The sequence below is a fragment of the Schistocerca serialis genome, chromosome 3 (genome assembly GCF_023864345.2).
Source record: "Schistocerca serialis cubense isolate TAMUIC-IGC-003099 chromosome 3, iqSchSeri2.2, whole genome shotgun sequence".
NCBI lineage: Eukaryota > Metazoa > Arthropoda > Insecta > Orthoptera > Acrididae > Schistocerca > Schistocerca serialis.
Window position 1 is genome coordinate 881,257,988 of NC_064640.1, and position 22,708 is coordinate 881,280,695.

A 22,708-nucleotide genomic window follows, 5' to 3' on the forward strand; every position below is an offset into this window, starting at 1 on the left:
CTTTTATTGTTTTTCATGAAATACACTCCTGGAAATGGAAAAAGGAACACATTGATACCGGTGCGTCAGACCTACCATACTTGCTCCAGACACTGCGAGAGGGCTGTACAAGCAATGATCACACGCACGGCACAGTGGACACACCAGGAACCGCGGTGTTGGCCGTCGAATGGCGCTAGCTGCGCAGCATTTGTGCACCGCCGCCGTCAGTGTCAGCCAGTTTGCCGTGGCATACGGAGCTCCATCGCAGTCTTTAACACTGGTAGCATGCCGCGACAGCGTGGACGTGAACCGTATGTGCAGTTGACGGACTTTGAGCGAGGGCATATAGTGGGCATGCGGGAGGCCGGGTGGACGTACCGCCGAATTGCTCAACACGTGGGGCGTGAGGTCTCCACAGTACATCGATGTTGTCGCCAGTGGTCGGCGGAAGGTGCACGTGCCCGTCGACCTGGGACCGGACCGCAGCGACGCACGGATGCACGCCAAGACCATAGGATCCTACGCAGTGCCGTAGGGGACCGCACCTCCACTTCCCAGCAAATTAGGGACACTGTTGCTCCTGGGGTATCGGCGAGGACCATTCGCAACCGTCTCCATGAAGCTGGGCTACGGTCCCGCACACCGTTAGGCCGTCTTCCGCTCACGCCCCAACATCGTGCAGCCCGCCTCCAGTGGTGTCGCGACAGGCGTGAATGGAGGGACGAATGGAGACGTGTCGTCTTCAGCGATGAGAGTCGCTTCTGCCTTGGTGCCAATGATGGTCGTATGCGTGTTTGGCGCCGTGCAGGTGAGCGCCACAATCAGGACTGCATACGACCGAGGCACACAGGGCCAACACCCGGCATCATGGTGTGGGGAGCGATCTCCTACACTGGCCGTACACCACTGGTGATCGTCGAGGGGACACTGAATAGTGCACGGTACATCCAAACCGTCATCGAACCCATCGTTCTACCATTCCTAGACCGGCAAGGGAACTTGCTGTTCCAACAGGACAATGCACGTCCGCATGTATCCCGTGCCACCCAACGTGCTCTAGAAGGTGTAAGTCAACTACCCTGGCCAGCAAGATCTCCAGATCTGTCCCCCATTGAGCATGTTTGGGACTGGATGAAGCGTCGTCTCACGCGGTCTGCACGTCCAGCACGAACGCTGGTCCAACTGAGGCGCCAAGTGGAAATGGCATGGCAAGCCGTTCCACAGGACTACATCCAGCATCTCTACGATCGTCTCCATGGGAGAATAGCAGCCTGCATTGCTGCGAAAGGTGGATATACACTGTACTAGTGCCGACATTGTGCATGCTCTGTTGCCTGTGTCTATGTGCCTGTGGTTCTGTCAGTGTGATCATGTGATGTATCTGACCCCAGGAATGTGTCAATAAAGTTTCCCCTTCCTGGGACAATGAATTCACGGTGTTCTTACTTCAATTTCCAGGAGTGTAATTCCGGGAATAGAGGTAAAACATTTTCGACGTGACCTTGCAGCTCCAGCTAAGCGAGGTCACGCAGCAGTTAAAGCACCGGATTCGTGATCGGGAGCAGCGAGCTTCATATCTCCTTCTAGCAAGCAGAAATAGGTTTTCCGTTTGTATGAATATATACCTCCCCAGCGTAACTGAAGATAAAAAACTCTATAGTTGCCATGCGGGTGGAAGCACTCAAAGATATTTCGACAAATTTCATATCCACCAGCTCCTGATGAAGTATCGAGATACTGTGGACGTAGCGTAACGTTTCGTGCCAAAAGGACATAGATGATTTTCTTCTCAAATTTCTTGCAACACTGGTTTCGGTTCCGTAACTAAGAAATTAATTGTTCAAGGGGCATTAAATCCTAAACTTTCTATTATTTGCTCCGATAATTCACATTCGCATGTTCAATGTTCAGCTTTCTTTCACTACTCTTGGGTAGAAGTGTTGAAGTCACAACGATGGGTATGTTCTTACGCGAGGCATAATATAATCTGCTCATAAACAAACAACATTCAAACACAATTTAAAAATTAGCAGCACTCTGTATAATGTTTCATATGCACAGAGTGCAGATGAAGTTGCTTCGAATTACGTGGTGCGGTTGCGCTGATATGTTAATCATTGCTTAATAAAGCACGTAGAAGAATTCATGTCAGTTTGACATTTCTTGTATGCCGCCTGTATGGTGTTGCATTATAATGACCAGCAGAATATTAACCACGCTTCTTCTGGTGTTTCTAGGGGCTGTAGATCGGTCTTAGTAGATAAAGTTTGATAAGGAACCCACGTCCGGAAATGTGCAGTTTGGAAATAAAATAAGTTTCAAATATCCCGCTTCACTGTAAGTTACGTAATCATAGAGCTGCACAATGTCTTCTGGATAACCTCAGTCCATCACGTACCAGCTGCGTCTGACTGCAACAACCGATACGAAAACTGGTACGTTCTCAACTAGGACAGTTGAGTGTGGTGGTCCACTGACGCTCGGCAAAGGTTTGCTGGCCCTGAGTACGGAAGCGTGAGTCGTAGATACACCCTGTGCAAGGAACAGCAGGGTCGTCAGTTGGAACTGCCCTGCAGAGCACACGGGTCAGAGCTCAAGGTATGCAAGAGAACGCCTGTGAAATCTGAAAGGTAGGAGATGAGGCACTGGCGGAAATAAAGCTACGAGGGCGGAGCGTGTCTCGTGCTTCAATACCTTAATCGGTGGAGACCTTGCTCGAGAAAGGTAAAGGTCCCAGGTTCGAGTCCCGGTCTGGCAACCAGTTTTAATGTGCCAGCAAATTTCAAGTTAGCGCTGCAGAGTGAACATCCCCGAGACAGTGACTAAGCCGTGTCCGAAATATTCTTTCTTCTAGAAGCGCAAGTCAAAAAATGGTGCAAATGGCTCTGAGCACTATGTGACTTAACTTCTGAGGTCATCAGTCGCCTAGAACTTAGAACTAATTAAACCTAACTAACCTAAGGACATCACACACATCCATGCCCGAGGCAGGATTCGAACCTGCGACCGTAGCGGTCACGCGGTTCCAGACTGAAGCGCCTTTAACCGCACGGCCACAGCGGCCGGCAAGCGCAAGTCCCGCAAGGTACCTCTAAATCTATAAAGATACTCCGCAAGCCACGGTACGGTGCGTGGCAGCGGATACTCTGTACCACTACTTGTCGTTTCCTTTCCTGTCCACTCGCAAATACAACGAGGGAAAAACGACTGTCTGTATGACTCCGTATTAGCCCTAATTTCTCGTATCTTATCTTCGTGGTCCTTACGCGCACTGTATGTCGATGGCAGTAGAGCCGGCCTCTGGTGGCCGAGCGTTTCTAGGCGCTACAGTCTGGAACCGCGCGAGCGCTACGGTCGCAGGTTCGAATCCTGCCTCGGGCATGGATGTGTGTGTTGTCCGTAGGTTAGTTAGGTTTAAGTAGTTCTAAGTTCTAGGGGACTTATGACCTCAGCAGTCGAGTCCCATAGTGCTAAGAGCCATTTGAACCATTTGATGGCAGTAGAATCGTTTGGTAGTCAGTTTCAAACGCCGATTCTCTAAATTTTCTCAATAGTGTTTCTGGAAAAGAACGTCGCCTTCCTTCCAGGGATTCCCATTTGAGTTCCCGAAGCATCTCTGTAACACTTACGTGTTGTTCGAACCTACCGGTAACAAATCTAGCAGCCCGCCTTTGAATTCCTTCAATGTCCTCCCTCAATTCCATCTGGTACGGATCCCAAACACACGAGCAGTACTCAAGAATAGGGCACACCAGCGTGCTATATGCAGTCTCCTTTACAGGCGAACCACTCTTTCCTAAAATTCTCCCAATAAAAAGAAATCGACCATTCGCCTTCGCTACCACGGTTCTCACACGCTCATTCCACCTCATATCGCCTTGTAACGTCGCGCCCAGATATTTAAACGACTTGACTGTGTCAAGCAGGACACTAGTAATACTGTATCCGAACATTACAAGTTTGACCTTCCTACTCATCCGCATTAACTTACATTTTCCCACATTTTTGGCTAGTTGCCATTCATGACACCAACTGGAAATTTTGTTTAAGGTGTCTTGTATCTTCCTACAGTCTCTCAAATTCGACGCCTTACCGTACACCACGGCATTATCAACAAACAAAAAATGGTTCAAATGGCTCTGAGCACTATGGGACTTAACATCTCAGGTCATCAGTCCCCTAGAACTTAGAACTACTTAAACCGAACTAACCTAAGGACATCACACACATCCATGCCCGAGGCAGGATTCGAACCTGCGACCGTAGCTGTCGCGCGGTTCCAGACTGATGCGCCTAGAACCGCTCGGCCACCAGCGGCCGGCTATCAGCAAACAACCGCAGATTACTGCCCACCCTGTCCGCCATATCATTTATGTATACATAGAACAACAGCGGTGCTATCACACTTCCCTAGGGCACTCATGACAACACCCGTGTTTCTGATGAGCACTCGCCGTCAAGGACAACTTACTGGGGGGTTCTATTATTTAAGAAGTCTTCGAACCACTCACATATCTGTGAACGGTTTCCAAATTCTCTTACCTTCGTTCACAGCCTGCAGTGGGGCACCGTGTCAAATGCTTTCCGGGAATCTAGAAATATGGACTCTGCCTGTCGCCCTTCATCGATAGTTCTCAGAGTATCATGTGAAAAAAGGGCAAGCTGAGTTTCGCACGAGGAATGCTTCCTAAAACAATACGTGGACATAAGCTTCTCAGTCTCAGGAAAGTTTATTACATTCGAACAGTGAATATGTTTAAGGATTCTGCAGCAAACAAAAGTTAGGGATATTCGTCTGAAATTTTGTGGGTCGTTTTTTTTACCCTTCTTATATATTGGAGTCACCTGCGCTTTCTTCCAGTCGCTTGGAACTTCGTGCTGGGCGAGAGATTCACGATAAATGCAAGCTAGAGTACTCTTTGTAACATCGAACTGGGATTCAACACGGACCTGGTGCTTTATTTGCTTTCAAATCTTTCAGTTGTTTCTCTACGCCAGGTATGCTTATTACTATGACGTCCATTCGGGAGTTCGTCCGATGATCAAATGATGATATGTTTGTATGAACGATTTCTTCAACGTGAAATTTAAAACTTCAGCTTTCGGTTTGCTATCTTCAACTGCGACAGCAGAATACGAAGGAATTTCTGTGATGTTTGGAATGTAGGAGATGAGGTGCTGGCGGAAGTAAAGCTGTGAGAGCGCATTCGGTAGAGCACTTTCCCGCGAAAGGCAAAGGTCCTAGGTTCGAGACCTGGTCTAGCACACAGCTTTAATATGCCAAGAAGCTTTTACGTTTTGATTGCTTGCAGGTACAAGTCAGCAGTAGCGGTACACACTGAAATCCCTGCGACAGAGTACAATGGCACACCACTAGAAGACCCAAAACACACGTATCGTGCTGTAATCAGTTTTTTGCATTTGGTGGGTAACAACGCTGCGGCAATCAGTGCTGAGTTGGTGGCAGTGTACGGCAACAATGCGCAATCTTAAACCACAGAGGCAGCGACCCCATATTGGTTTTTTCGCAATTGTGGGGAAAAATATTTTTTTGAGCGAAATTTTTGAGAAACAGAAACCCTGTTGAAATTTTTGGGGAAGAAAATTTCGGTACTGGAGAAATTGGGGAAGTATTTTATCTGCCTAGCCTTACTACGAATGCCATATCTGATACTTAAGTTCAGTCACTAGATGGCACTCTCTCTTCAGATCAATCTATACACATTTCTTTTTGTGGAAGACGTTCGGTTCACCGCAGTAATATGTCCCCGTGACCTTACTATGGCGTGTACATGTCCTGTTACGACCGTTTGGGGTGTCTGTCGATGTCTAAAGAGGCGCCATATTGGATTTCGTCGTTTTAGCGGAAACCTGTATTTGATGAGTTATAACGTGAGTCCTTTGAATATACATTGTTTCATGTGTTGAGGATCTCCAGGCAATCATCGTAGGTCGTACCACTCACTCCTTCCGGCTCCTTGATTTCTCCCTTACCATCTGCGCCCGTCCTGTCCGCCTCACCCCCACCCTCACCTTCCTTGGCCTCACCATTGGCCGTCACCTCACCTGGATCCCTCATCTCCTCTCTCTGCAATCCAAAGCCCACAACCGCCTCTGCCTCCTCAAACTCCTCTCTGGCTGCACATAGGGGTTGAACCGCTCTACCATCCTCCACACCTACAAATCCCTAATCTGTCCCATCCTCTTTTATGCCAGTCCCACCTGGATATCCGCGCCCCCCCCCCCCCCAAATTCTATAAGTCCCTCCAGATCCTAGAGCACCGCGCACTCCGCCTCGCCTTCCCTATACTCCCTCCCGTCCCCCAAGTGGATCCTCTACAACCTGATTCCTTTCCACCATCTGCTCCTTTCCCTCAAACATATTCGTGTCCTCTACACCTCCCGCCGCCTTGATCCCTCTCATCGCCTGGTTGCTCCTGTCCTCTCCAACCTCCGCCCTCTGCTGTGTCTTCACCATTCTGTCCCCCCTACCCTCCACCTCTACACCCTTCATCTCCTTTCCCAAGGTGGCTTCCGTCGACTCCTCCTCCTGGATGATGCCCTCTCTCCCTCCATTTATCCCTCCTATCAACTCTGATTCTCACCTGCCCCTCCCTTCCTCGGTCCTTTTCTTGGGCTACCTCTCCCCCCTTTCCATCCTGTTTTTTCCCTGCCTACCCTCTCCCTGCCGCCCTTCTCTCCCCTGAGTCCTTTTGCTCTCCCCTCCACTGCCTTTCCCACTCCTTCTCGCATCCACCCAGCTTCTCCTTTTTTCTATGTCCCCTCCCTCCATTGGCTCCCCCCTTTTTTTCTCATCCTCTCCTCTCCCCTTTCTCCCCTTCATCAGTCCGGGTCCTTCCCCCACCCCCACCCCCACCCCCAGCTGCCGCCGTGTCGCCTCTACAGTGCTGTTTTAAGTGAGTGTTCAGTGTTGTGCGTCCCCTGTCAGTGTTGCAAACAGCCACCATTCTGTCGCTAGTTGTGTTTTTATTTCGTGCGAACAGAAACCAGACTGTCGTCGTGTTTTCTAATTGTGCATGTCTCCTTCCTCTGTGTATTCATCCGCATCATCAATGCCGTGTTTTTGTATTTTAAGTTCAGCAACTTTCCGCCATTTTACTGTTATTAACAATGTCATCGTTTTATCGCAGCCAGCAGGGGTGGCCGAGCGGTTCTAGGCGCTACAGTCTGGAACCGCGCGACCGCTACAGTCGCAGGTTCGAATCCTGTCTCGGGCATGGGTGTGTGTGATGCCCTTAGGTTAGTTAGGTTTAAGTAGTTCTAAGTTCTAGGGGACTGATGACCTTAGAAGTTAAGTCCCATAGTGCTCAGAGCCATTTTAACCATTTTGTTGCCCGCATCTCGTGGTCATGCGGTAGCGTTCTCACTTCCCACGCCCGGGTTCCCGGGTTCGATTCCCGGCGGGGTCAGGGATTTTCTCTGCCTCGTGATGGCAGGGTGTTGTGTGCTGTCCTTAGGTTAGTTAGGTTTAAGTAGTTCTAAGTTCTAGGGGACTGATGACCGTAGCAGTTAAGTCCCATAGTGCTCAGAGCCATTTGAACCATTTTGTTTTATCGCCTTTTTATATTGTTTGTTCTTTCACGATTGATTGTTAAACTTTTCTCTCGGCTGTAGAGTAGCGTATTAAGCTGCTGTCAGCCCGCACCTCCCCAGATGTGGGAGGAATCGAGAATCAATAATGAAAAAAACTAGGATCTCTCGCTAACGCGTCAGAATTGTATGATCTGCTATAATTAAATGTGAGGTAAAAACAGGGCAACGGTTAAGAGCCTTCAGGAAGTAGAAGTAAAAAAACACGGGCTTCGACTTTGTGTGTTTGCAGTCTACGTGCTGGATAGAGGTGACGAGCAGCGAAGTGAGACATAGGTGGCAGGAAGGAAGTAATAAGTGGAAGGAAGTAATGTGGCGCCCCTAGAGCAGGTCTTTATATTTTTCTGTTCAGGCTATTGTTTTTATTCACAAATTAAAATTTTTAGTTTATGTGCTATAATTTTTTGTATGTATGATAATTTGTCGGCTCTGAATGCGTAATTCCATCTCTTTAAGCTGCCAACAGTGATATATACTAATAGTTAAAGGAATAGATAGAGTTAAGATATTTGGGGAAAAGTTGCCGAAATGGTATCATTTTGAGTAATTTTTTTGAATGCTATGGCCGAATTTCGAAAACTCAGTCTGGAAACGAAGTGTAAGTATCGATAAAGGAGATGGCAGAACATTCTGTAAAGACGCGCGATTGCTATATAAATGGGAGGCCATACTGTTCGAAAATTGGCATATCACAATTGAGGCGATAAAGGAAGAAATGAAAAAATCGTGAATCAGTTTTCAACAACTTCCGTGATATTTTGAACATATCAAACATCGTGTTCCACTGCGTTGCTCGACAGGTCACATTTATTCAGAAAGCACTTCTAACCGTGATATCAAGATGTTGCATCTGTGTTAGACCAATCCAGAAGACTTCTTTAGCCAACTAATAACCATTGACGAGAGCTGAGTGCACCATTACGATAACTAGACAAAGGAGCAAGGCAAGTAGTTTTTTAACACCGCTGAAAATGGCGAAGACCAAATCATCGTAGAGCGAGGCGATGCAGGGTGTTTTTGGTTCAAATGGTTCAAATGACTCTGAGCACTATGGGACTTAACTTCTGAGGTCATCAGTCCCCTAGAACTTAGAACTACTTAAACCTAAGTAACCTAAGGACATCACACACATCCATGCCCGAGGCAGAATTCGAACCTGCTACCGTAGCGGTCGCGCGGTTCCAGACTGTAGCGCCTAGAACCGCTCGACCATCCCGGTAGGCGATGTTTTTGGGTCTGTCCAATGTGTACAGGTAAGAGATTATGCTCATAAGGGGCAAACGGTCACAGGAGAGTAGTACCCAAACCTCCTAACGAGATTGTGGGACGATGTTAAGACGAAGCGTCGTGAGAAATTTGTACAAGGGGGTGTTTACGCTCCACAATAACGCCCCAACTCATTCTGCACTGCACAGTCACACGCGCTGCTTTTGTAGTTAATCATATTTTGCCTCACCCCACGCATTCTCCTGACGTGCCACTCAGTTACTTTTTCATTTTTCCTAGGATGAAAAACCATTGCGTGTGCGGTAGCGTTCTCGCTTCCCACGCCCGGGTTCCCGGGTTCGATTCCCGGCGGGGTCAGAGATTTTCTCTGCCTCGTGATGACTGGGTGTTGTGTGATGTCCTTAGGTTAAAGTAGTTCTGAGTTCTAGGGGACTGATGACCATAGATGTTAAGTCCCATAGTGCTCAGAGCCAGCCATTGCGTGTGAGGCATTTCCAGAATGACGAGGAGGAGATTTTCTAGGTGGAACGTGTCTTTAAAAGCGAAAATGCGAACTTCTACTGCCAAGGTCTCTCCCAAGTAATCCGTGGTTGGGAAAGGCCGTCGAATTGAATTTTAATGGCTGCCGCCTCATTTTTTTCAAGATTGTAATTAAAACTTTATGATTATCGATCATATTCTTCTACTAGGTCCAGTCACCGCCAATGATCGACGTCAACGTGTATTACCTCTCATGGACAGCAGAATGCAGCACTAGCAGTTGAGGGTATGCAGGGTGAATCACCTAAAACTCGCACCTCTAATATTGCGGAAATGGAAAGTGCTCTGATGTGCGGTTTTCGCAGAATGAACTGGTAATCAGGAAGTCGTATTGTTAGTTAATCAATAGTTTGTAAAAATACTTAGAAAGTGTATTTTTTGTGCAAACATACACTTTTTTTTAAAATGGAACAATGCTATTGACGTGGACAGTCTAAAAGTAGGGTAAATTGGAATGTCAGTGGTCTTTGTTGCAGGATTCTAGTGCGAGTCGTTTACAAGATGTTTACAGAATGAGATTTTCACTCGCAGCGGAGTCTGCGCTAATGTGAAACTTCCTAGCAGATTAAAACTGTGTGTCGGGCCGAGACTCGAACTCGGGACTTTTGCCTTTCATGGGCAAATCTGAGCTACTCAAGCACGACTCGCACCCCGTCCTCACATATTTACTTCTGCCAGTACCTCGTCTCCTACCTCAGATGGTAGAGCACTTGCCCGCGAAAGGCAAAAGTCCCGAGTTCGAGTCTCGGTCCGGCACACAGTTTTAATCTGCTAGGAAGTTTCACATCAGCGCACACTCCGCTGCAGAGTGAAAATCTCATTCTGGAAGCATCCCCCAGGCTGTGGCTAAGCCATGTCTCCGCAATATACTTTCTTTCAGGAGTGCTAGTTCTGCAAGGTTCGCAGAAGAGCTTCTCTGAAGTTTGGACGGTAGGAGACGAGGTACTGGCAGAAGTAGAGATGTGAGACGGGGCGCGAGTCATGCTTGGGTAGCTCAGATGGTAGAACACTTGCCCGCGAAAGGCAAAAGTCCCGAGTTCGAGTCTTGGTCCTGCACAAATTTTAATCTGCTAGGAAGTTGCGTTTACGAGATATTGTATTTTGGTAAGTTCCCACACCGACTCTTGTAAAATAACTGTGGTAGTACGTTCTAAAGAACAACATTAGTATGTACGCTAGCTATGTGGATTTTGACCTGTAGTGAGTCAATTAACTATCCCAGGTTGTGTTCAAAATGACCACCGGTAGCGCTAGTACACACTTCCAGTCTGGTATGTAACGACTGTGGCACACGTACTAGCATTCCAGCGGAGATGTCCGAGCAGATGACAGTAATCTGTCGTTGCATATCATCGCTTGTAGTTGGTGTGTCCTTGTCCCACAGAAAAACGTTTACAGGCGTCAAGTCCAGGAAACGAGTCGGCCGCGGTACGGGTCCTCTGTGTCCAGTCCTACGATTTGTAAACAATTCGTAAAGACATACTGTAGTACTTCGTCCACTATGGGCTGGACAGCCATCATGTTGGCACCACAGGTTCCTCCTAGTCTGAAAACGAACGTTTTCTTGCATCTGTGGAAGATGGTCTGTTAATAGGCTGCCATATATGTGCGCGTTCAGTGTTCCATCCAAAAGCCGGCCTATGAGGTAATGGTTCAGTATCCCATACGACTCGTTTGCACTCCACGGACGCTAACGTTCCACCTGGAGAAGCCAACGGGGATTGTCAACAGGCCAGTACTGTATGTTTCAGCGGTTTATCTGGTCGTGATTGGTGAATGTTGATTCGTCAGTAAACAAGATCCGTGATACATCTGGAGTATCCTGTCTTAATGCCCATGTACGGAAGTTAACACGAATCTCATAATCGTTTCCATGCAGCTGTTGATGGAGAGAGATGTGACAGTGATAGAACCTATGTCGATTGAGAATGCGTAAGACACTTGGTGCATCATGCCACTTCCTCGTGCGATTACGCGGAAGCTAACGAGTGGATCAACTGCAGCAGCAGCAAGGACATTAATTTCCACCTCTTCTGTAGTCACTTCTGTTACGTTGTCTACGTATTACACCACCATTTTCACGTAAGTAGTTGAAGAGACTGATAAATAATTGCTGAGATAGTTGACGTCTATAGGGATATCTAGCCGCATACACAGTGAGAACGAAATGCATTCTTCTTACACTCTCTCCACACACCAAGAGAATGTCGGCTTTTTGCATTGGTAAATCCCATCGTCCTCTCACGACGCACTGCTTGAGCTGTCACACACTAACTGACTAGCAAGTGGCAATGCATTCAAGGAACACACACGCAGGCTGTAAACAAACATATAACAATACCGAACTTAGTAATTAGGCAGGTTGAACGGCACCAAAATGTGTCAGTGGGGACACTTTACAAAACACGATAACTCTTTTAAAAAAACTTGCATTAGTCTCCTCCAACAAACACCACTGACATTCTAATTTATCCTATTTCAGTTTGTTAATGACAATAGGCATAGTTCCATTTAAAAAAGAGTACGTTTGCACAAAAAATACACATTCCAAGTACACTACTAGCCATTAAAACTGTTACACCAAGAAGAAATGCAGATGATAAACGTGTTTTCATTGGATAAATATATTATACTAGAACTTACATGTGATTACATTTTCACTCAATGGTACAGATGCCCATGCAGCTTCAACTCGATACCACTGTTCATCAAGAGTAGTGACTGGCATATTGCGACGAGCCAGTTGCTCGGCCACCATTGAGCAGATGTTTTCAATTGGTGAGAGATCTGGAGAATGTGCTGGCCAGGGCAGCAGTCACACATTTTCTGTATCCAGAAAGACTCGTACAGGAGCTGCAACATGCGGTCGTGCATTATCCTGCTGAAATGTAGGGTTTCGCAGGGATCGAATGAAGGGTAGAGCCACGGGTCGTAACACATCTAAAATGTAACGTCCACTGTTCAAAGTGCCGTCATTGGGATGCGGATAAGAGGTGACCGAGACGTATAACTAATCGCATCCCATACCATCACGCTGGGAGATACGTCAGTATGGCGATGACGAATACACGATTCCGATGTGCGTTCACCGCGATGTCGCCAAACACGGATGCGACAATCATGATGCTGTAAACAGAACCTGGATTCATCCGAAAAAATGACGTTTTCCCATTCGTGCACCCAGGTTCGTCGTTGACTACACCATCGCAGGCGCTCCTGTCTCTGATGCAGCGTCAAGGGTAACCGCAGCCATGTTCTCCGAGCTGATAGTCCATGCTGCTGCAAACGTCGTCGAACTGTTCGTGCAGATGGTCGTTGTCTTGCAAACGTCCCCATCTGTTGACTCAGGGATCGAGACGTGGCTGCACGATCCGTTACAACCATGCGGATAAGATACCTGTCATCTCGACTGCTAGTGATACGAGGCCGTTGGAATCCAGCAGGGCGTTCCGTATTACCCTCCGAACCCACGGATTCGATATTCTGCTAACAGTCATTGTATCTCGACCAAAGCGAGCAGCAATGTCGGGATACGATAAACCGCAATTGCGATAGTGTACAATCCGACCTTTATCAAAGTCGGAAACGTGATGGTACGCATTTCTCCTCCTTACACGTGACATCACAGCAACGTTTCACCAGGCAACGCCGGTCAACTGCTGTTTGTGTATGAGAAATCGGTTGGAAACTTTCCTCATGTCAGCACGTCATAGGTGTCGCCACCGGCGCCAACATTGTGTGAATGATCTGAAAAGCTAATCATGTGCATTTCACAGCATCTTCTTCCTGTCGTTTAAATTTCGCGTCTGTAGCACGTCATCTTAATGGTGTAGCAATTTTTATGGCCAGTAGTGTATTATTACAGTCTGTTTATTGACTAACAGTGCGAGTCCCCGAATGCCAATCCATTCTGCGAAAACCGCACGTTAATAGCACTTTCCATTTCCGCAATATTTCCCTTGCATGTTTTTGGTAACGACCCTGTACAACGGGTCTGACGCCCAAATGGGGAATGATGACTTGCTTTCGTGCCAAGGGAGGAAACGTTTCCGAAACTGCTAAGTTTTACTGTTCGCGTTCCGCTGTGGTTAAAGTACACTCTCCATGGCAAAATGGTGCTGTCCAAAACCGTCGCCGAGGCAACTACGGTGCACCACGGACCCGAGCTGACAGGGCTGAACGACAGCTGCGCAAATGTGAACGGGCGAATAGAGACGCAACTGTTGAGCAGCTGTCTGCCCAGATGAACGAAGGGGCTTCCATCAGCGTCTCCTCAACGACCGTTCAGTGTTTATTTCTGCGTATGGGCCGCAGCAGAAGACTGCTGGTTCATACAATACTAACTGCTGTTCATTGTCGACGAAGGCTGGAATTTGCACGCCAGTATCGCAGTTGGACATCCACTGACTGGCGACAGGTGGTCTTTTCGGATGAATGATGCGTTATGTTCCATCAAACAGATGGCCGTTGGCGTGTACGACGTGAAACGTCTGAGACCAAAGGGTCTAAGCCATAGGTGGGAGCGTCATGGCTTGGAAAGTGTTTCCGTGGAATTCCCTGGGTGATCTCGTCATTCTGGAAGGCTACGAAACTCAACTGATTTAAACCCAGTCGAGAATCTCTGGGATCACCTCGATCAGGTTGTTCGTGCGCTGGAACCTCAACCGAGAAGCCTCGCGCAGCTGGACACGGTACAGGAGTCTGCATGACTCCACATCTTCCAGAATCTCACTGACTCTTCTACCTGTGTCACTGCGGTCCACACTGAAAAGGTGGTTATTCAAACTCAAATCAGTGTGACTGGACATTATACCTTTTGTTGTGTCTAGACAAGACAGCCTAGACACAATGAGAGGAAGCCGAAAGGTACGCGCTTAAACTCACGCAGGCTGGCGTGAGGTCTGCAACAGGATACGTAATGAATGCTATAAAGAAAAGTACGTAGCTTCTGGAATACTTAACTTTAATTGTAGAAAATCTCTCGTTACGGTGCATGCTTCATAATATTAATTATCAATTGAATACGGCGCCTTGCTAGGTCGTAGCAAATGTAGCTGAAGGCTATGCTAACTATCGTCTCGGCAAATGAGAGCGTATTTGTCAGTGCACCTTTCCTTGCAAAGTCGGCTGTACAACTGGGGCGAGTGCTAGTAAGTCTCTCTAGACCTGCCGTGTGGTGGCGCTCGGTCTGCTATCACTGACAGTGGCGACACACGGGTCCGGCGTATACTAATGGACCGCGGTCGGTTTAAAGGCTACCACCTAGCAAGTGTGGTGTCTGGCGGTGACACCACACCTTTCATAAAACGTAGGCTGCTATGTAACTAATCATATTGGAACGATGCAGGTCAAGAATAATACTTGTTACGTAACATCTAAAACTCTGTGTGAGTGGATTTGGCCGTGCGGTATTAGCCGAGCGGTGTCAGGCGCTGCAGTCATGGACTGTGCGGCTGGTCCCGGCAGAGGTTCGAGTCCTCCCTCGGGCATGGGTGTGTGTGTTTGTCCTTAGGATACTTTAGGTTAAGTAGTGTGTAAGCTTAGGGACTGATCACCTTAGCAGTTAAGTCCCATAAGATTTCACACACATTTGAATACATTTTTGAGTGGATTTGGGGTTGTAATTTATCAGTCATAGGTAAGACACGGAAAATTACTGGGCTGTGTTTTATCACTAACGTGACTCGGTAACTATGCCTGCGTAGTGTTTGCCGCAGGGGTGTCGGCGTTTGGCGCTTATGAACAATTTTATTCTTCTTGGGGTAGTCTGAGTACAGTACATGACGTGCGTGAACAGCCATCCAGATGACTTTGAAAAAACCATTTTGTCCATGGAGTGCGTGATTGATTCTCCTGTAAATTTTTTTGTTTATTTACAGACACAATCACCTGTTTATGACACAGTCATAACCGGTTTTGGCCATACAATGACCATCTTCAGATGCTAAAGGCGCCACACACTGAACACAGGTTCATGTGTTGTCAAACTAGTCCAGATGACTGTTTTACCGGGAAGAGTCCGTCTTCACTTCTCCATTATTCCTCTTTTTCGACACTGGTTACAATCAGCATATGCAACTCTGTGGCGAAAATAGAACTTTGACAAAATTTTTTGTTGCGGTGGCTGTTCCCAAAAGGGCAGCATTTTCTAGCTCAAGGGATTGGAATGGGAGAAGATGCGGAATGGAAAGGGTTTTACTGGCGTACAGGCATTTTCACAATTGAGGAAAAGTTTTAAACGTGAGGAAAATATTGGTCCAGAGCCGATAGAAACTGTAAAAAAGGAACCAGGCTTTGCCCTCCACATCGAGTGGAAGCTGTTAGGGAAAATTGTGCTTCCTAGTGCACGTTCTGATGAAATATGGCCGGCCGCGATGGCCGAGCGGTTCTAGGCGCTTCAATCCATAACCGAGCGACTGCTATGGTCTCAGGTTCGAATCCTGCCTCGGGCATGGATGTGTGTGATGTCCTTAGGTTAGTTAGGTTTAAGTAGTTCTGAGTTCTAGGGGAATGATGACCTCAGATGTTAAGTCCCATAGTGCTCAGAGTCATTTGAACCATTTTTGATGAAATATGTATTTGGGGAGAGAAATCGACCAAAACCGTGTGTAGGGAATTGACCGTCCAGAAATATTGTTTTTTGGAGGAATGAGAAACTGTGTATACTCAAATGAAACTGAGAGTAGTATTTTGATGTAGAGGTGACCTTTTCAAGCAGAGAGGTATTTTTCGATCTCCTGAAGTCATGTTCATGAGCGACCGTTCATTAAATTAAAACTCCGAAGTCAACTAATCGCAGACAGTAGCTCATAGTGTATTTCGTTCTACCAGTGGGGAAACGAATTCTAGAATATTTCTTAAGATGTTAACGGAAATGCTGGGGCGCCATTGGACTGAGGTGGATTTATCCTTAATGTTAACTTAATACGATCAGTTATTTAGATTTCGAAATTTTCCCTAGAACTTGCAAACGATCGGAAGCCCTACGATCTCTCGTGTTAGATACCGGGGGCGTTCCGCCACCAAAAATATATACATAATCGTCGACCACTGTTTGAGGTACTATCAGCGACAGAATACTCGAATTTGAGCACTCTCTGACCACTCTAAAATAACTGTTCAAATGGCTCTGAGCACTATGGGACTTAACATCTCAGGTCATCAGTCCCCTGGAACTTAGAACTACTTAAACCTAACTAACCTAAGGACATCACACACATCCATGACCGAGGCAGGATTCGAACCTGCGACCGTAGCTGTCGCGCGGTTCTAGACTGAAGGGCCTAGAACCGCTTGGCCACCACGGCCGTCTAAAATAACTGTCCTTCATGTTATATTGTGCACTTGGCCAGAAAAAGTGCTGTCAATTAAAATATAAGATGATTCTAAAGTTTATGTCTACCTACCAAAGAGCTATGAACCTACACTTAACAACATACACTGAATTTCACAAATGACGTAACACCCTTAACTGGCCGATTCAATTGATATGTGAAATTACACTAACTTTATGGGGACAGTTTTTTTAGTCTCACTGGGGTGCTTCGAGAGTCACTCCTGAACAACCTGTTCTTGTTTATTTTGGTTTTAGAGACAATAAATTGATAATAACATTAATTACATCATTTAGATAATCATTTAACATAAGTAGGGCCCTTCAGAGCGAACTCTCGTTAGCAAATTCTCGGATTATTTTGGACATGAATAATATCGTTCGCATTTGGTGGAGGTATATCTAACTCCCGCCATTCCGGCGATGTTGAAATCGACTGAGAAGATGGTGACGGTCACATCTGTATAAGGCTGTGATCACAGTGGCACCGATATCGGTGGATTCCGCCGACAATAGACATCGTCCGAAGACGGACAATATTTCCAAATGAGTAAGCCGCTACATGCGCGATCACAATGTATACGATCATATCTCCTGGACGTGCAGATTTCGGACGACAATCGGTGAAATTCAAATCAGCTTGTTTTTTTCGGTCATAATGGCCGACACGACACGAAACATGGACTGTGACAAACTGATAAGTTTAGTAAAGCAGTAGTTTGTGGCATACTGAGGCTAAAAACTATAATCGGGATTCAGAATATACAGACTGAAATCTCAGGTTTATTGGAAACCACAAGTGGGCAAAATCTTTATCGGGAATTTTAGGTGTAGATTATAACTTTCAGCTGACATGGATGGTGTATCTTATGATTAACGTTACTGTCGTTGACCTTTTTGGGTTGTGGTCGACATTAGCTGTCTACAAATTATTGTTTCTGCTTACTGGCGTTTTTATGCAAGTAGGCTGGTTATTCCGTTACGTGAAGTGGTTTGCAAATGTGGTGCACGTATGTGTTTCCACTTTACATTACTTTAGGTGTTCAGAGTATCTTATTCCAGACACACGTATGCTGAATAACAGTCATTGAAGGTTAACTGACGTATGTTTACAACAGATTTCGAGTGTTTGTAAAGGTATGGTTTGAGCTTTATTAAAAAAAATCCAGTACTCACATTAAAGATGCACTAGAAGTGACACTTCGATATTTGACATCTGGCGATTACGCCTTCCAATGGTTAGGCCTATACCGCATTCTGAAATGTACAGTTTCAAAGTTTTTGTATGATATTTTGGATGCTATTTACGATGCTCCAAATTCTAATTTTAAAGCAAATATTTTTACTCTTGCACCCCAAATACTACGAAATTTGTAATTTATCCCATATCGAATTTTGGATCTATGCTCCGTGCAAGTGCCCTAAAAAATGGTTCACATGGCTCTAAGCACTATGGGACTTAACATCTGAGGTCATCAGTCCCCTAGACTTAGAACTGCTTAAACCTAACTAACCTAAGGAGATCACACACATCCATTGCCGCGGCAGGATTCGGACCTGCGATCGTAGCAGCAGCGCGGTTCCGGACTGAAGCGCCTAGAACCGTTCGGCCACAGCGGCCGGCACAAGTGCCCTAAAATACACTCTAATTTTCTTTACTGAAAGCTACTCTGAATCTGAAGTAATACTGCCGCCACATGTTCGTGCTTCCTCAAGTCCACTGGGGAAGTGTTCAAAGAGCAGTGAAGTTTTTAGTACAAGAATCTGATTATATCAATTGCCAGTACTGCATTAATATTCCCCGTTTTTAGAATAAAGTGAGCTGCTGAGAAACCACAGATCAACCTTTCTTTAATTAAATAATACTTGTTTACTCACACAAAGATTTTATCCGTTCATCATATAATAGAAACATCTGCTTTCACCACGTAAATCAGCGATTGTGTGTTCGTAGCCTCATCGGCAAAACCTTTATACACCGAAGTCGCCACTGTAGTATAATAAACCATACTCTGAATAACGTGTTTTGTACAGATCCTTAGCGCGGTGTATCACTGAAACTACATATTTTCCTAAAACGTAGGTATTTCGTAAGACTTGTCTGATAATTCCAGTAACTGAAGACAGAGTGTACAGTACTCGATACGTTCTTTCGAGACAGATATATCTCATTCGGCAACTTCTTAATAGCAAACGCCGCGTTGCAGCACTCGTCTCTAAGCACAGAGGCATCGTGGCATCCATTCCAATTTAACAGGTTAGAATCTAACGTGCTTGATACATAGGATAGATTCTAACCTAGCCTTCTCGACCCCACCAAAAACTGATCGGACGCATAGTGACCAAGCTGGCTCAAATGGCTCAAATGGCGATGAGCACTATGCGACTTAACTTCAGAGGTCATCAGTCGCCTAGAACTTAGAACTAATTAAATCTAACTAACCTAATGACATCACACACATCCATGCCCAAGGCAGGATTCGAACCTGCGACCGTAGTGGTCGCTCGGCTCCAGACTGTAGCGCCTAGAACCGCACGGCCACTCCGGCCGGCACCAAGCTGTCGTCCGATGTTATCGGGTTACCTCTTCTGACAGCGTCTAACGATCGTTGTCGGTGCCACTGTGAAAGTAGCCTACAGATATGAAACTTCCTGGCAGATTAAAACAGTGTGCCCGACCGAGACTCGAACTCGGGACCTTTGCCTTTCGCGGGCAAGTGCTCTACCAACTGAGCTACCGAAGCACGACTCACGCCCGGTACTCACAGCTTTACTTCTGCCAGTACCTCGTCTCCTACCTTCCAAACTTTACAGAAGCTCTCCTGCGAACCTTGCAGAACTAGCACTCCTGAAAGAAAGGATATTGCGCAGACATGGCTTAGCCACAGCCTGGGGGATGTTTCCAGAGTGAGATTTTCACTCTGCAGCGGAGTGTGCGCTGATATGAAACTTCCTGGCAGATTAAAACTGTGTGCCCGACCGAGACTCGAACTCGGGACCTTTGCCTTTCGCGGGCAAGTAGCCTACAGATAGTTCTGCCGCGGATCCAAAGTTCCCAGCAAACATGTCACATAGGGATCGCTACGGGGAATACACAGACGGACCAGCTAGATCCGTAGTTCCTATCCCGTTGTAGAAGATCCAATGCCACGATTTGTAAATGCTACTTTTATCTGAGTGGACGTCAATTTTGTAGCTCAGATTGTGTGTCTTATGGCTTACGACGAATCTGGTTTGAACTCCCTTTACTTTTAATAGTAATCTTCGCTCTCTACATTGTTTCGATCGATCGACTTACCGTCAAATTTGATTCCACAAGGTACGTGGTTCGTGGTAGTGACCTCCCCAGTCTTTATCAGACTACAACAAAAAGGTATAGCTTCGTCCAAAGCCCCGCCTGGTATAGGTAGTTCTGCGGAGACCCGTTCCATTTGAAGCAACAACAGCGGACAGCGTAGAAATCACCTCATGACGCTTCTACACTACGGGCCATTAAAATTGCTACACCACGAAGATGACGTGCTACAGACGCGAAATTTAACCGACAGGAAGACGACGCTGTGATGTGCAAATGATTAGCTTTTCAGAGCATTCACACAAGGTTGGCGACACCTACAATGTGCTGACATGAGGAAAGTTTCCAACCGATTTCTCATACACAAAAGCAGTTGACCGGCGTTGCCTGGTGAAACGTTGTTGTGATGCCTCGTGTAAGGCGGAGAAATGCGTACCATCACGATTCCGACTTTGATAAAGGTCGGATTGTAGCCTACCGTGATTGTGGTTTATCGTATCGCGACATTGCTGCTCGCTTTGGTCGAGATCCAATGACTGTTGGCAGAATATGGAATCGGTGGGTTCAGGAGGGTAATACGGAACGCCGTGCTGGATCCCAACGGCCTCGTATCACTAGCAGTCTAGATGACAGGCATCTTATCCGCATGGCTTTAACGAATCGTGCAGCCACGTCTCGATCCCTGAGTCAACAGATGGGGACGTTTGCAAGACAACAACCATCTGCACGAACAGTTCCACGACGTTTGCAGCAGCATGGACTATCAGCTCGGAGACCATGGCTGCGGTTACCCTTGACGCCGCATCGCAGACAGGAGCGCCTGCGATGGTGTATTCAATGACGAACCTCGGTGCACGAATGGCATAACGTCATTTTTTCGGATGAATCCAGGTTCTGTTTACAGCATCATGATGGTCACAACCGTGTTTGGCGACATCGCGGTGAACGCACATTGGAAGTGTGTATTCGTCATCGCCATACTGGTGTGATGGTACAGGGTGCCATTGGTTACACGCCTCGGTCACCTCTTGTTCGCACTGACGGCACTTTGAACAGTGGAGATTCATTTCAGATGTGTTACAACCCGTGGCTCTATCCTTCATTCGATCCCTGCGAAACCCTACATTTGAGCAGGATAATGCACGACCGTATTTTGCAGGTCCTGTACGGGCTTTTCTGGATACAGAAAATGTTCTACTGGTGCCCTGGCCAGTACATTCTCCAGATCTCTCACCAATTGAAAACGTCTGGCCTTTCTGGGTACAGAAAATGTTCGACTGCTGCCCTGGCCAGCACATTCCCCAGATCCCTCACCAATTGAAAACGTTTTGTCAATGATGGCCGAGCAACTGGCTCGTCTCAATAAACTAATCACTACTCTTGATGAACTGTCGTATCGTGTTGAAGCTGCATGGGCAGCTGTACCTGTACACGCCATGCAAGCTCTTTTTGACTCAATGCCCAGGGGTATCAAGGCCGTTATTACGGCCAGAGGTGGTTGTTCTGGGTACTGATTTCTCAGCGCGGGATTAGCCGAGCGGTCTAAGACGCTGCAGTCATGGACTGTGCGGCTGGTCCCGGCGGAGGTTCGAGTTCTTCTCGGGCATGGGTGTGTGTGTTGGTCCTTAGGATAATTTAGGTTAAGTAGTGTAAGCTTTGGGACTGATGACCTTAGCAGTTAAGTCCCATAAGATTTCACACACATTTGAACATTTTGTAATCACATGCCAGTTCTAGTATAATATATTTGTCCAATTAATACCCGTTTATCATCTGCATTTCTTCTTGGTGTAGCAATTTTAATGGCCAGTAGTGTATATAACAATCTAGGCTATCGATCGGAACACAATTCGGGGCCGGAAGATGTACCCATTTCAAATGACTTAGATAAAGAACAGGGAGGCACAGGAACGTGTCTAGAATTTATAGGTTAAGCTAGCTTAATTAACTCCTTGATAGTAATCGAACTTCTTATTCTGCAAGGCAAGGAAAATACTGTGAAAACATCTGCCGAAAAGTGACATCCACCTCTGCAAAAGGAGACGTATCAGTTACAAACAGTTCCTGGATTCTTCTAACAGGTCTTCTTCGCACAGTTTGAGGTAAAAAGCGCGCTACAATAGTACAGTGGTACAAAACTTTATGGTTGAATATAAGTGTAATGTCAGAAAGCTGTATACAAACAAAATTTCAAGCTCTATACGGTCTTCTGGTCCAAAAGAAAAATTTAATCCTTTTTGCTCAAAAAGTTAAATACTAAAATTGAACAAGAGACAACTGATCTCTCGTCAAACCATTCTTCTCAGTCCATAATTAACAGGCTAATGATTATGCTATTCTTGGACGGTAAAATTACCGCTGTTCTTCACAATTTTGTCACTGAGCAGTCCTCACTTCAAAATATTATCAAGATGACAAGTTTTTAATAGACAGTCTGAAGTAAAATATGCCTTATTCCTGAGGATATCAACTTATACTCACAGATGAAGCATACACCCAATGGATCGTCGATTTTCTCTTCTTTCACACGGATGCAGTACATACTTGAATCTAACTAATGCTGCTCTAGTATGATGCACTTCTTAATCAATTTCGATAAATAAAGGTTCGAAGTTTTACAGACCTGTTGAATCCCATAGGAGAGTGCCAACCGCCCATCAGCAGCGTTAGCGCAACCGGTTAAGGAGACAGACTGAAAGTCTACCCGCACTGCATTCATG